Below are 14,919 nucleotides of genomic sequence, written 5' to 3'. Positions count from 1 at the left end.
CCAACCCTGGTTCTGGAAGAATCCCTGTCCAGGACGTTTAGGGTATACTCACGATAGAGGAACCACACTCTGCCTGAGTACCTTTCCCCCACTCGAAGCCTGGTTTGTTCGACTAGTGTGATCTCTCAGCACCGCTCCTGTGTCTAATTGAAAAGCATGAGCTTGGGCGCAGTTCAGTTGGACTAGAACTCTAACATGATGTCAGTGATGCTGCCTCGGTATAAATGTTCGTATGCGTGCTGCTCAAATAACAGAGCATAAATCTGTAGGGCATGTGAGAGTGTTGTGTATCAGCGTGCCCAAAACATCTCCAACTAGGCTTTAGAGTAAATAAAGTTCTGTGCATGCGCAGTCCAAATCAACAGGAAGGCAGGCAGGCAGGCAGGCTTCACGTTTCTACTTCAACCTGCATCGTGATAATGTAGGCATGCTCTGGGCCCGGGACGGGGAGGGGAAAAATCGTGCTTGGGCACGGTACAAGACAACCGGGCTTAGTGTGAGTAGACCTTTAGGGGTTTCCTGTTAAACACACTACCTTCATCTCAGGAAGGGCTTGTTCATTAGCTGATTAGCTGGATCAGGTGTGTTGGGAGCTGAGTAAACACTAAAACGAGCAGGGAAGGGGATCCTCCAGAACCAGGGATGGAATGCCTCTGTTCTAAAGCATGATAAATGTACATTTATCACGTGTTATTGCTGTTACTGTTGTTATTGTTGCTGGAAAGCATCTGTTACTGCTGTTACTGAACCAAAAAGTAGTCTGCAAGACAAAGACATGCAAGAATTTCTGAATGCAGAATGCCAAGTCGATAGTATTACACTGTAGAATGTTAAATAGATGATTGAGTAGCTATAGATCAATGCATTCTCCAAAGTTCTATTTTATTATGCAATCTGTCAGTCGCCCTTTTGGGAGTCAGTTTTGAACTACAGACTGTAGAGCATCAGGGGTATTTTTCTAACTCACTTATCCACTGATTTGTTTTGTATCAGAGTACTTATTAACTATATATTTATTGATGTATTGGGATGGGCTATTTTTTTATATCGTTCTACAAACGAATTGTTCATCACTGTAACATGTTATTCTTTATTGAATGTTTTTGTTGTTTTTTTTATATGAAATCACTTTAAAAACCATGTATTTATGCAAAGGGTAGATTTATTGTTTGCTTTTGATCCATACAGCTGTGCCAGCACCTGAGATTGGAGGTTAAAGATATCTGGCAACTGATTACAGTTGAACCCATATGATCCGCTGTGTAGCTTTAGCTCATGTATTATATTCCACATTTTCTCTAAGTCTCAATAAAAGCCAGTTTGGCTTGGCTCTTGTAATGGGCCATGTGTCGCGTGGTTCTCTATTGGCCGCAGCAAAAGCAGTCGTCGTGGAAACAAGGGCGGTGATCCAATGGCCCATCTGTCTGGAGGACAGGAAGTGGGTGTGTAAACAGAGAGGCTCAGAGCAGCCGTACCCTCAAATACCCCTCTATCTCCACGTCCCTCTGCTGCAGAACGCTGTACTGGGCTTTACAAAGCAGACACATGTGATTTCAAAGCAGTCTAGCTATAGAGACTTAGTACCGACACAAGGAACATTCAACACAAAGGACCGAATGCTGCATGGTCTCTGACACTTGAAGCTGGTCTAAAAGATCAAGCAAACTTTCAAAGACAACTGCTTGTTGAACTGTTAGAAAGGCCAATGGAAACATGAAATACCTTCATGGACATTTAGCAGACTCTGGAGTGGGGGAGCACTATTCTACTGTGCAGCGACACCTGCACAAATATGATCATGATGGAAAACATCATCAGTAGGAAACCTTTCCGGTGTCCTCACCATATTTGACATTTTCAAAACAGCATCTAAACAAGCCTGATGCATTTTGGAAATCTGGCCTCAGTGAGAAAAGGTATGTTTGTAGAAAAAGGTGGCAGAATTACATGAAAAGAAAATCTTTCCAACTGTTAAATACAATCAAACTCTGGCCTCGTGTTGCAGCCAGTGGCACGGGAACAATTTTGCTGTATAAAATACAGCAGGATAAGGATCCTAAACACACCCAAAATCCACAGTCCACATTAAATAAGGCTCTATCACCATGACCAGAGGATCGCTAGTTCAAATCCTGGTCATGCTGCTAGCCATTAGCAGCTGGGCCCCCGAGAGAGCACACTTGGCCTCTCCCCAGGGTCGGTAGATGACACTTTCTCCCCACATCACTCCAGTGCGGTGCTGACCAATGCAGTTTGCTTTCCTCTGAGCGCGTTGGTTGCCCGGTGCCGTTGGATCGGCAGCAGTTCGAAAAAAGAGGCGCTGGCTGGCTGCACACAATTCTGAGGAGGTCATGTCAGTCAGTCATGACTCTCTCAGTCAGGAGCATCGCATGTGATAGGGGGGGAATATGTTTGGGTTCGGTAATTGCCGATCCAAATTGGGCACAAATCCACAATGGGCACAAGCTGATGGTTTTCCCATGGCTCTCAAAGTCCCACAACCTAAACACCATGCATTTCAAACAAGCAGCCATCATCGCCATCAAAGTAACCACCATTCCAACACCTCCGCTAGTCACCAGTGGCATGGTATGGTAGTATCATGAAGCAAGCATGGAGGCAGGGTGCAGCTTTTACAGTCCTTGATATTGCTTGCCAAATAAATCTATCCAAGCTAGGACATCCTTACATGAAAACAAACAGAAAGCCAGAAAACTACAAGCTACCGCAGGCCAAAACACAATTCTCTGGCCAAGACATTAGAAACAGGAACACTTACAAAACCAGGGAGATGAAACATAGAGAATGAGGCACATAATGAAAGCAGAAAGCAACTGCAACAACACTGGGTATGTAACACTGAACATGAACAAAGAACACCAAGTGCTACCGAGAGGCTGCGGCTACAGGGTAGACACAGATGACACATGGACAAAAGGCATATGGGGAAAAACACACTAGACACAGGTAGACACAGAAAAGTTCAACGGCAGACCTGTGTAACAGGCATGGATGTGTGTTATGCCCTGTGAAGGACTGGCACTCTGGCCAGGGGGAATTTCTGCTCTGCGCCTAAAAATTCTGGGCACTGTAACCCTGACCAGGAAGAAGTGGATAAGAAGATGAATGGCTGGAAACACCAATCAGCCAGAACATTAAAACCGCCTGTTTCAATACTAATACAGTGTAAGCCTCCTCATGCTGCCAAATCAGCTTTGACACGTCAAGGCATGAACCCCACAAGACATCATTAGCTTTTTTCAGCAGCTCTTCTGTGGGATCAGACCAGGCAAGCTAGCCTTTGCTAAGCCTTAAGTGCCTATGATTCTGTCGCTGGTTCACAGATAGTTCACTTTCTTGGACCACTTTTGATAGTTACTGACCAATGTGTACCGACAACCACCCACAAGACCTGCCTGATATTTTGGAAATGTCTTGGACTTCACAGTTTGGCCCTTGTCAAAGTCACTCAGATCCTTACACTGGCCCATTTTTCCTACCTCGATATAATCAATGTTATTCACTCCATCTTTCAGTGGTTTTAATGTTATGGCCAGGAGCCAAGACAGGAGTAGTAACCTAATATGAAATCAAAGCAAAAAGAATAACTGCAACTAATTATGGCACAATAATGCTGCATTCGATTTACCTCGGAAGTCGGATGTCGGAGCTGGGAATGACGTCACACCCATTATACGTTGACAACGTTCCAGTACTCAGATCCACATTGCAATAACTGTACACTATTTTAATGTAATTAAAAAATAATTAACAGCTAAACAAATTCCCCTAAAAGCAATTTTACCCAGTTAGCAATACCAGTTCCAGCAATATCAATGGATTATAAGATATTACATCCAAGCATGATGCAAGGCAACAGATAGACGTTGGACAGGACTGTGTGTACGACTGATTTAATGAGACACAAATAGACTGACGTGCTAATAAACGGTACAATACTACAGCTTTTACTACTGTAGATGTGCAGTGCAGTGCAGCCATCTTGGATTTAGAAGTTGGGGTTGGTGAGGCTCTGCTGGCTTTCCACATAGGAAATCCCACTTGTGGAGAAGGTCCCACTTAAAATTTCCAACTTGGAATGAGGAAAATCCGACATCTGCGTAATATTCCCAAACTTAAGTTGCTGAAGATCAAACAAAACAAGTGAAAAGTAAGCAAAACTGTCTTTGTTCCTATCCTGAAAGGTACAGTTAAGCACATTTTTTGAGACTGTAGGTGTACCAGGTGCACCAGATTACATGGCTAAAGATAAGTGTACCCCTAATAAATCACCCCTCAGCTTGCAGAAGTCTTCTAGTGTGTCGCAACGCAGTGCATTTGTTTGCATTTGCGCTGGAATGTCACCTCAGTAGACAAGTACCGCATGATGAGGAGCACCACAGCACTGATGGTAATCTGGGAATTTCCAATAAAACCACGTAACTGAATCTTTATTTATGCAAATGCAATGAGTGAATGTGTGGGTGAGTAGGGAGAGGAGGGGTTTCATGTGCAATGGACCTCAGATAAGATGATGAGGAGATATCTGGTTAGGTTTTAACCATGCATCCAAACTCCTGACGCCATGCATCTCGGATCTCTGTGGTTAGCCATCTGCTTTCGGTTTCCTCGCTCTCTTCTCTCTGGGGCTTTTTTCTGTTTATCATTTGCCATTTGTTTGTTTCTCTCCAGGCTTCACACAGCATTTCTCAAACCTTCTTCTTGTGTTTCTGAGGTACCTCACCAGTGGCATCAACGACTGTTTATTACCTAAAACGCCACCATAAAAGCAGCGTTTCTGGAATAACTCAATTCCAATCGGAGGACGTGTCAAAAATCCAGCCTCTGACCGAACAGCATCTGGCATTAAGTGGTTTGTTGTGGTCGGCCACTGTGTTTTTTGACCTGTAGGAAAGCTGACACAATTAGCACCACAAATGTAGGTCAGCAGGGACACGACGTGCATATATGGTATGTCTCTGTTAAATGTAAACCTCCACGCCTCAGGACTTTACAAGGGAGCAGCCCTCACCAGACTAGAGTGGTGAGCAATGGCAAAATTGCTCTGCTAGGAAAAGGACTTTGTACAACAATCTGAAAAGGAAAACAATGGTGGCTGCTCTCTTTCCATTCGTGTCCATGCAATGATGGTATTAGTATTATCCTTGTGTAATGGAACAGGCTGAGTTTCCTGGAGTTTGCGAAGTCATACAGGATTATCCTGGTACTTTTCCTTATAAACACAGACACACCCTACAACCCCATCTTGTTTTGATTAAAGAACCCGTATCCTTTTAGTCTTTTATTGTATCTACTTCCCTGAGGTCCACTTGCAATGTTTTATGGGTTTATAGACAAAACATGCAACACTTTTCTGGACTTTTTCTAGAATTGAACAATTTGCCATAAGTCCAATCAAGCATAACAGGTCCCCTCTGGGTGGTACTTAAGCCCAATCTTGGTCTCGAGGCTGCAAAGCAATGGTCTTGGTCTTGGTCTTAATTTTGACTCAGTCTTGAAGTAAGGAGGACTCAGAAATGTACTTGAGGTCAAATGAGGGCGAAGCCTACTTATTTATTTATTTTCTTGTTTTCCTGTGAGAGCACAGCTGAATAAAGTGCAGCGCCGGAAGCAGAACTAGGAGCAGCTCTGTACCGCAAACAGAATCTTTCTGCCATAAATAGTGTGGCCCTTTAAACCAGCTAAGCACAGCATATGTGCACAGGTTTCTGTGCTGCTTGTCTCTAAAATCAAACTAAAAATGGTGTCCTGCAGTGTGGAAACCCACCCTCCACCCACCGCTGTGCTTTGTGGTTTGTTGAGGAAGACATCGCACAGTGAGATAATCATAAAGTAGTTAGGCTAATGCGACAAAGAGACAAGCCTTTTCTCCTTAAAACTATTTACAGTTAAAATACAGATGCAGTCAAAATGATTCAACCGCCATTGGAAAGTAGCTTTATTAGCAAATATACAGAATATCAGCTGTTTGCAATAAACCAATCAAACAAGAACAAGTTAAATAGCTCAATACAACTAATAGAACAAGTGATTTCCCCACATTCAACACATAATGCCACTTTCATGAACCACTACAGTCTCAGAATTATTCAACCCCTTCATGACATGTATCTTTAGTACTTAGCAGAGCCCTCTTACTGTTTAATGAGCTGCTGCAAACATGATGCATAGCCAGACACCAGCTTCTGGCAGCATTCCTGAGGAATCTTAGCCCATTCCTTAGGGGCAGTTACCTTCAGTCCACTACTTTTCTTGGGTTTGCTGCTGCAACCACCTTCTCCAAAGATTTTCTATAGGGTTCAAGTGAGGCGACTGTGGCGGCCCCTCCAGAATCTTCCAGGACTTCTTCTGAAACCAAGTCATGGTGGACTTTAAGGTATGTTTGAGATCATTGTCCTGTTGGAAGGTCCAATGACGTCCAAGCTTCAGCTTCCTCACAGTAGGCATTACATTTTCCCCTCAGATTTCCTGAATTTGATTGATCTTTCCCTTCAACACGCTGCAGGTTTCCAGTGCCAGAGGAAGCGAAGCAACCCAAGAGCATCACCGGGCGGGGTGTTCTTTTCAGCGTACACTTCATTCTGTCTCCCGCTCATCCTCCGGACACACCGCTGATTTTGAGCAGATTGGAGCTGACTTTTCTTGAACTTGTGGGTCAGCCGAAGTGTACAGGCACAGAGACCTTCAGCACTTAGTATGTGCCTTACTGTGCAAACTGAAACCTCAGTGCCTGCTGCCAACAAATCTTGCTGCAGGTCTTTTGCAGCCAGCCACTCAAGGGTTTGGTTTTTTTTTGACCACCTGCATCCTCAGGATTCAGGTTGCAACCGGAATTAGCTTCCTCTTTCTGCCACATCCAGGTACCGTAGCCAGTGTTCCTTTAACTGAAATTGTAAACAATGCTTCCAGCTGCATCTCTAGGAACATTCAGAGCCTTTGCTCTCTTTATGTATCATTTCCCCTGTTTATTCAAGCCAGTGGTCTTTTCTCTGAACTTTCTGGACAACTCTCTTGACTCACGTGGACTGAGGTGCTAGAGTAATATTTCAGGATTATACATGAATATGAATATTATGCAGTTCTTAGGAGCGTTATCCTGCCCCCTTTTCCAAGTTACCTACCGCAGTTTGCAGCACGCCAAGCCTAGAGTAGCAATGACAGTGATGCTGTTTTCCGTATTACGAGTCAGTGGAGCAACAACATGATTTTGAAGCTGATATTTTAAATATGTTGCTTTAAAGCAGCATTATGCAAGAACTGTTATGTTTTGCTCCCAGGCTCCCCCTGTATAATTCCCTTTTATTTCACTGCTGTAAATACAAATTACACTTAACGCTCCCTATCTTGGACAGCTGTACACATGCATTTGTTGACAAGCTGAAAGATACAGAACCAACAGCTTAAGTGAAAGAATCAAGTAGACTGATGCAGTAATTATACAGGATTTCACTCAAATATGAAAAGTTCTCATGCAGCTCAACCAAAGTTTCACAGCGTTCCGGCACTGAGTGGCAATAACAGAGATGTCATTCTCACTATTACGAGTAAGCATCAAAGTGATTGTGATTTTGAAGCTGTTATTTGAAGTTTAAATTGTTACATATTGTTGCTTTAATATCAACTGTTCAAACAGAGCAAAGCATGGGGAAGACTCTGTGTGAAAATGAGTTCTTTATTGAGGCAGAAGGCAATTCCTCAGCTGAGTCGGTACATGAATCAGAAGCACTGTTTCAGTAAGCAATGTCTCACAAACCTACCACCAACACACACAACAAGTTTCTAGCCACAGCACATGTCCATTTTCAGTTTAGGAGTCAAAATGGCACAAGGAATTCTAACATTGTGACACACATTTATAAAACATTGCGCACTCTGTAGCTGCCAGCGTCAGGGTTCTTAGCGTCAGGGACCTCCAAAGTCTGACTAGTCTCTCCTTAACTAATAGCAATGGTCAAAACCCAATACTTACCAAAGAGCCTTTCAAGCTTCAAGTATGGCTCAGATGCCCCACCATCCATTACGAAGCATGGAGGACAAGCATGTAGACATTTCTCTGTCATGGTGCCACGGTGGTGGAACAAACTTTCCTTGGTGTCTGAACAGCATCAAAGTTAAAGACAGTCATTTCAAACCCCAACTGAGGACCCATCTCTTCCAGTTCTTCAGAGTAGTGGAGGTATCTCTGGACTCCAGAGAGAACAACTAAACGCTTCTGTAATTCCCTCTGGATAAGAGTGTCCGTGAAATGCCATAAGTGTAAGAAGAAATGTAAATGTCTGAACACAGTGCCCAGCATCTTAAGTGTAAGAAGCTCTGGTAGCATTATGTGATTGTGAGACTGAAAGGCTGACATTTCCTCAGAAGAAATACAGGTAATGCTAGGTAACTTGAAGAGAGAGGCTAAAAGCTAACGGCAGGCCGAGCAAAGAAAGATGAAGGCTGACCAGAGAAAGCGTGGGGACAGCTGCGCAAGGACAGCTACAAGAAAGTGAGTGGGTGTTAGGAGGGTTCAAGGTGAACAGCTTACCCAGCCGAACAGCTCTAAGCTAGCTTTTAACTAGGGTGACCAGATGTCCTCTTTTTCCTGGACTGCAGAGCAAACAATGCAAATTTGCAAATTTATCAGAGGAAAAAACCTTAACCTGCAATGAAAGTCAATGTAAAAAGATTCTATTCCAAGTACTTTTGGAGTATTTCTATTGGTCGATTTATCATGACATTCTACCACAATACAAGGAATAACTCAGAGATTCAAATGATGTCAAAAACACAACAAAAACAAAACCAAAAACAGGAAATATACAAGGTTTTAGACAGCATCAAATACACCGCATGGGCCGCATATTCTAAAATGTCCAAATGAATAATCAGATCAGAGCCTGTCATATAGACCAGGAGGACTGAAAACTGTCCAGGTAGCTGACCTTTTATTTATGCATTTTTATAAAAATACAAACTTCAAGGGGGCTATTTGGCCATAAAGGCTACTAAGTAGTTTTTTTCTGGTCTTGGTAAATGATTATGTATTAATGTAATGCCTGTTTTAAAGGTATTTAAGCCCCTCCCACCCTCCCACATACACAATGCTATGGTCAACAACTTAGGCCTATTTAAAGCCCCCCTCTCCACAACACCCTAACCATGGTGGACGCCTAACCAAGTTTAAAAACTAAAATATGGTCAACCATATGTACACTGTATAAAGAGTACACACAGTGAATTCAGTAAACTCTATCCAGTAAACCTTGGGAATAATTACAACTACAAAAAATCTTGTAGGCTAAGCTACATGGCTACTGTGTTGGATTCTTGAAAAGCATAGCTTATTGTTTTTCATGAGCTCACCATAAAAGGAAAAACTGCATTTTTTGTTCATTCTGAGGCCAAATGACTGGGTTTTACATGGACTTGTAAAACCGAGTCAGAGCACGCACAACAGAATACTGCACAAATGCATTCTTGGGACCTTTCCTTTCCAGTTGGAGAAAGGAAAATCCAAATATGGTCCCTTTAAAACATGTAGCCTAATGGCAATGATCACATTTAAACCTATATGTCTGCACAACACTGACTTGTTGATTTGCAGACCTACTTGTTTGAACAAATGTCTGTAACAAAGCTTGAAAAGTAAATCACCATAAACCGCATTTGACAGACTTTACTCATGGGTTAAGGAAAATAATTGCCGTGACTCATGTAAATTGTCCCAGTTTATTTCTGAACCGAACTGTTACGGAAAACAGAAAACAGCCTCTGCTGAAAACTGCTGCTGTCTAGAGCCAGTCCTAAACTATGTCTGAGAAACTTGACCTTCTGTTTTACTTCTAGCGTGACTCTGGGCAACTTGTTCCTGTTTGTTTTTCACAGATATGAGATCTGAGTAAGCTCATGAAATCAGTGATCAGAATGACTGTCACTGTCTTTGACTAGACAAGCCTACACAGTTAAATACTGAATCTTCTGGTCTCCTTTTTTTCCACTGTGACCTAAATTCCTGGTAGGTCTTTCGTGGGGAATCCAGTGTGTTTGTCACTGCTGACATTTTTCTCATCCATGAGCACTTCGTCTTGTGGGTGGCTGAGCTATATTGGGCCTGGGATATATACATGACATGGGGGCCTCTGCTGTCAGTGCCCGTGGGGTTCATGTGCCTTGTGGACTGCCCTATATTCAACTCAGGCTGGAGCTGTTCAGATGCATACATGCTTCACACTGAGAGACACATAAACAGATGAGGTAGCTCATATGATGGAGGGGAGGGTTAATTCTAACCCTAACCCTAATATATCCTCATATAAAACTGGACACTAGGAATATATAAAAAAAAATCAAAAATACGTTTTTTATTTGTCTTACCTTGTTTGTGTAGTTTTCCTTCAGGTGCTCCAGTTTCCTCCCACAAAAGAACGCCACTGATGACTCGGCTGTGCAAACTTGTCAGTAGGTGTGTGGTACCCTGCAATGGACTGGCACAACGTCTGGGGGGGGGGGGGTATTCCTGCCTTGCTCCGAATGATTTCTCATAGGCTCTTGACCCTGACCTGAAAAATATGGATAAGACTGTTTAAATTTCACCTTCTGGCCACCACGACTGGTCTATATGTACCTGCATCTACAAGGAACCATTGGTCAAACTGCTTCCCAGAGCAGGATTGCCTAAAAAAATACCTAAGATACCTAAAAATATCTGTGACCATGTCTTCAAGTGTTTTTGCCTATTCAAAATCCAGCCTTGCGCTATGTTCAGGTATATCATAAGCATTGAGCATATTCTTCTTAAGGCGTGTGAGGTATTGGCTCATACGAATCCAGCTGCATGTGGGATTTAAAAAAAAAATCATTTCTATTCTACATTCAAATTGTTGTCTATGATAACCGTTGAAGAGCCAAGAGCCTCTACAGAGTCCAAACACTACAACTACACACTTTCATAAATGGTCACAGTTGTTGTGATGTCTTTATAGCCTACTTAATGACCTAAGCGGCCATTATCCCAGAGCGTATACACTCATGAACTGGTCGCTGATTCTAGGTCAGATTATACTGTCGAGACATGTTCAGACAAATCCCAGTTGCACGAGAAACTGCATTTGCAGCTCTTGCATCAGGCACAAACTGTATTACAAGAAGAGTGCCCTCCTAAGAAATGGTGACACCGGCAAGGGGAGGCAAAAGCCCACCTTACATCCAGAGAGAATGATTAACAGACCTAACCTCATCTTGCTGTTATAGACATGTTTGACTGAACCACTGTAGGGTCAGTCCACCAGGACACCACCCTGTGCGCTCACGGGCAAGTGGCTATTATCCTAATGTAAACAGCAGAACAGCCTGGTTGTGTGGTTATCATATGTCCTTCTGAACTCGTGTAAAATGACAGCTGATTTTTAGGACTCTGCTCTCAATCGCGGCAGTCAAGGTTGAGTGTGAAGAAAAAGGAGAGAAAACAGGGTATGGAGTGCAAATGCATGGCAGTGCTGGTCCAATGTACAAAGATTCACAGTGACTTTTACAAGGTCTTCTGCTGTCCACTGCAATGAGTAATAAAAAGGAGGAAAAATATACTCAAGTCAAAACTGAAACAACGTTTAAACATGGCGGTGTCTGATTTCTTAACTACTAAACTAAACAGTTTCTTTAATTGGTGGTGTCTGATGGTTCTTATCTAATGTACCAGTTCTCACACAACAGCAAATTAGCATAGTTTTATTTTACGCTAATAGGAATTAGGGTTGCCACTATACTAGAGTTATGAATTTTAGATCAATACCAAGTAATATCACATTGGTTGATACCAATGACTGTAGTAAACACGGATGGTGTGGTTCCATTCCCCTCCAAAATTGTCCGCCATGTTGTCAAATGAGCAACCAGAGTAAGACCCACCACCTTCTCCCAGACTAAACGTGGCTCACACCGCCTTCACTGAGCTTACAGTGTGAAAGGAAAGTGGATTTTCTCCCTAGATTCCCAGTTTTGTTCGATAAGTGTAACGTTTCATCACTATGTTCAGTTCATATAAGTTCCACTACAACTCAACTACTCCATGTAAGGAACAGAAAGGGCGCAATGCAAGTCCAGACTGTCAATCACTTCCTAAGCGTAACTCAGCCCAGAGGACGCATTGTAATCGGATCACTCTGAAAGCACATTCGGAGGTGGTCAGAGACGCATATGACCACACTATTCTTGTAGCTCGAACGCCAAAGTGTCTCGATGTGTCCAACAGCAAAGCACCACTCATCAACCGTGTCGTTGCCCCAGCTGGAAAACACATAAATCCTCTCCCAGTCATTCATAAGTTGGGGTAACGACCACATGATCGAAAAATCTCAAACAGCCCATACTGGAACTTGAGCATAGACTCGCTAGCCCTTTTTAGCCCTTTTTAGCCCTTTTTTCAGAAGAAATTATGTGAGAAATCCGATTGGCCACAGGAGACGGATTTATAATTTTGGGAGGTGTTTTGGATCACCAGAGATGCATATTAATAACTCGTCTGAGCACTAAGAGTTTGGTTTCCTGAACACTAATTAAGCCTGGACTAAATTGCATCGTCAATAGTGAATCACAACGGGAAACGTTTCTACACTTAGCCTTAATCTGGGTCTGTAAAACTAAAGGGTTATTGGATTGAAAATGACATTTTTGAGTATCAGTACCAAACTTACGTTTATTGAAACAAAGAACTGAAAGTATTGAAAATTTGATTAATTGCTTGCCAAATTGAAATACTGAAAAAGATTAAACTTTTAATACTTTGCGCAACTTCAAAATGAATTTGACAGGAATTTGACTGATTAACAAAACAAAAAGTGAAAAATTCAAAGTACAGACTTTCGAGAACACTCAATTACTGTGTATCTTCCAAAACAGTATGTTCAGCACAGTAATTGAGTACAATTTCAAAATACAAATATTTTCCAAACATAATGTAACATTCTGAATTGAGTTTACTTAAAGTTTTCTAGTCAGAGGTGGACTCTTTTCTCCACCAGCATAAATATATATTTGACATGTATAAGGTGTTGAAATGCTATCAAAGATATTTTGCGTGTAAACAGGGCCTTACCATAAAACCTGATTGCTGAGTTTGCTCAAATGGTTAATGGGCAACTACTCCCTAGACTCACTAAAACTGCATGTGTTTAATTTATATGTGTGGCTCATAGACAGCAAACACTGCATAAATGGAGGATAGCGCAGGGCGATTTTTAACAAACAAACTGAAGAAACTGGGTTTTACATTTCAACAATGTTAATCTTTGCAGTATGCATACGTGCACCTCACCTAGAAGAACTAGACTGGCTGCAAATTTGCACTGATGTTCAGCCTCCAACAATACACACAGCAGTGCCCTTTCACCTACATACATCCACAAGGGAAGGCACTAGTGTGGGAGTATCACTATATCAACCTGTCATCAGGCCTGCTGCACGTATGCCGCCTATTGACCTAGGCTGACTGCTAATGCTCCTGCTAACGCTAAGGCCGAGCCACCCCAAACTCATGGTCGGTCTCGGACTGGGCAAAGGTCCAAAAAGTGCAACATCTCAAACTATGTGGTCAACGTCGATGAGTTTGGGAGAAAGGTAATTTGGGTAATTCAGCCCTTCGTCCCATGTATGTCACAAGCTGGGTGCTGACCTATATTTAACCATACTTGGAATAGTTATAGCTCTCTTTACTGCTGCACCCCCCCCCATCCATCTCTGGAGTTCCACAGAGTAGAAGTCTGCTACAATGTAGAGGAGGGGCTGCGAGTAGCGTAACCTTTCCTCCAGTTTCCCTGCCTACTCACCCCACTTATATCACCACCATGGCGTCCACCACACATGGGTCTCATAGCTATGTTCTTTCACACATTCTCACACTGTTGGCACCACATAGTGCATCAGCTTGGCATGGTTTGGTTACGTGACTTAAGATGAGGATTGGCTTCCCCACGGCTACCACACCTCCTAACCGGCTGACTCAGACAGGTCCAGAAAACAGATGAAGCCCTAAACAGGATGATTGGGTAATCAACTTATGTTTTGGTTCTGTAGGCCAGGGATGGGCAATTCCAGTCCTCATCTGATTCAACATGACAGTCAGTGGGGAACGCTCAAGGCCTTCTTGACCTTAAGAGAAAGCTTAAGGATTTCTGGGAAGACAGAAAATACACATAGGTCATTTTTCCTGAAACAGAAAATTGATGAATTGCCTCCACCCCTCCAGAAGCAGAGATGCCCCCTCTACTCAAGAACCTTTATATAGAAGCAATACCATCATTAACATTCAGTAGAATTCCGTTTTAATTAAACGAACTCTGAATCCAGGTCTGAAACTAGCTAATCTTTAGGACTGGCATCGAAAACTACTGCTATAGACGCTGGAATGCAACCATACCGTGACATAGCACCTTCCATTAGGTTTGGAGTGTTCTCAATCCCAGCCCCTTGTGTGTAAACATTGTTCAGTATTTCCTGGTTTCATTTTAGGTTGCAACAGTTGCATAAAAAGATTCAGATCAGTGGTTTTTTTCCATGTCATTTTTTTATAGGGTGGAGACTGTGAACACTCTTGATGTCATAACCTCGCTGATTTCATGTCTGATTGTAAACAGGGAACCAAGTTACCTGCAAGAAAAGAGGCCTTTTAGTCAGACATCTAGCATTTGAATCGGACAAGTATCATAGAGCACATGGCCATAGTTACTGTAGTTTAAAAATCAGGTCAAATCAAGAGGCTGCTAGTTATAGAGTTTGGCCTTGCAATATAATTAAATAAATACACTGGGGAACATCTAATAGGACAAAAGGTTAAAGGCTGCCCACAACTGTTTATATTGGTTAGATCATGTGAGTGCCTTCATTCATTGAACAGTCAGCAGTACAACTGCTCAGTGTCCCCGT

This window comes from Salminus brasiliensis, chromosome 10, assembly GCF_030463535.1.
Source record: "Salminus brasiliensis chromosome 10, fSalBra1.hap2, whole genome shotgun sequence".
Taxonomy (NCBI): domain Eukaryota; kingdom Metazoa; phylum Chordata; class Actinopteri; order Characiformes; family Bryconidae; genus Salminus; species Salminus brasiliensis.
This window is presented reverse-complemented; position numbering follows the sequence as displayed.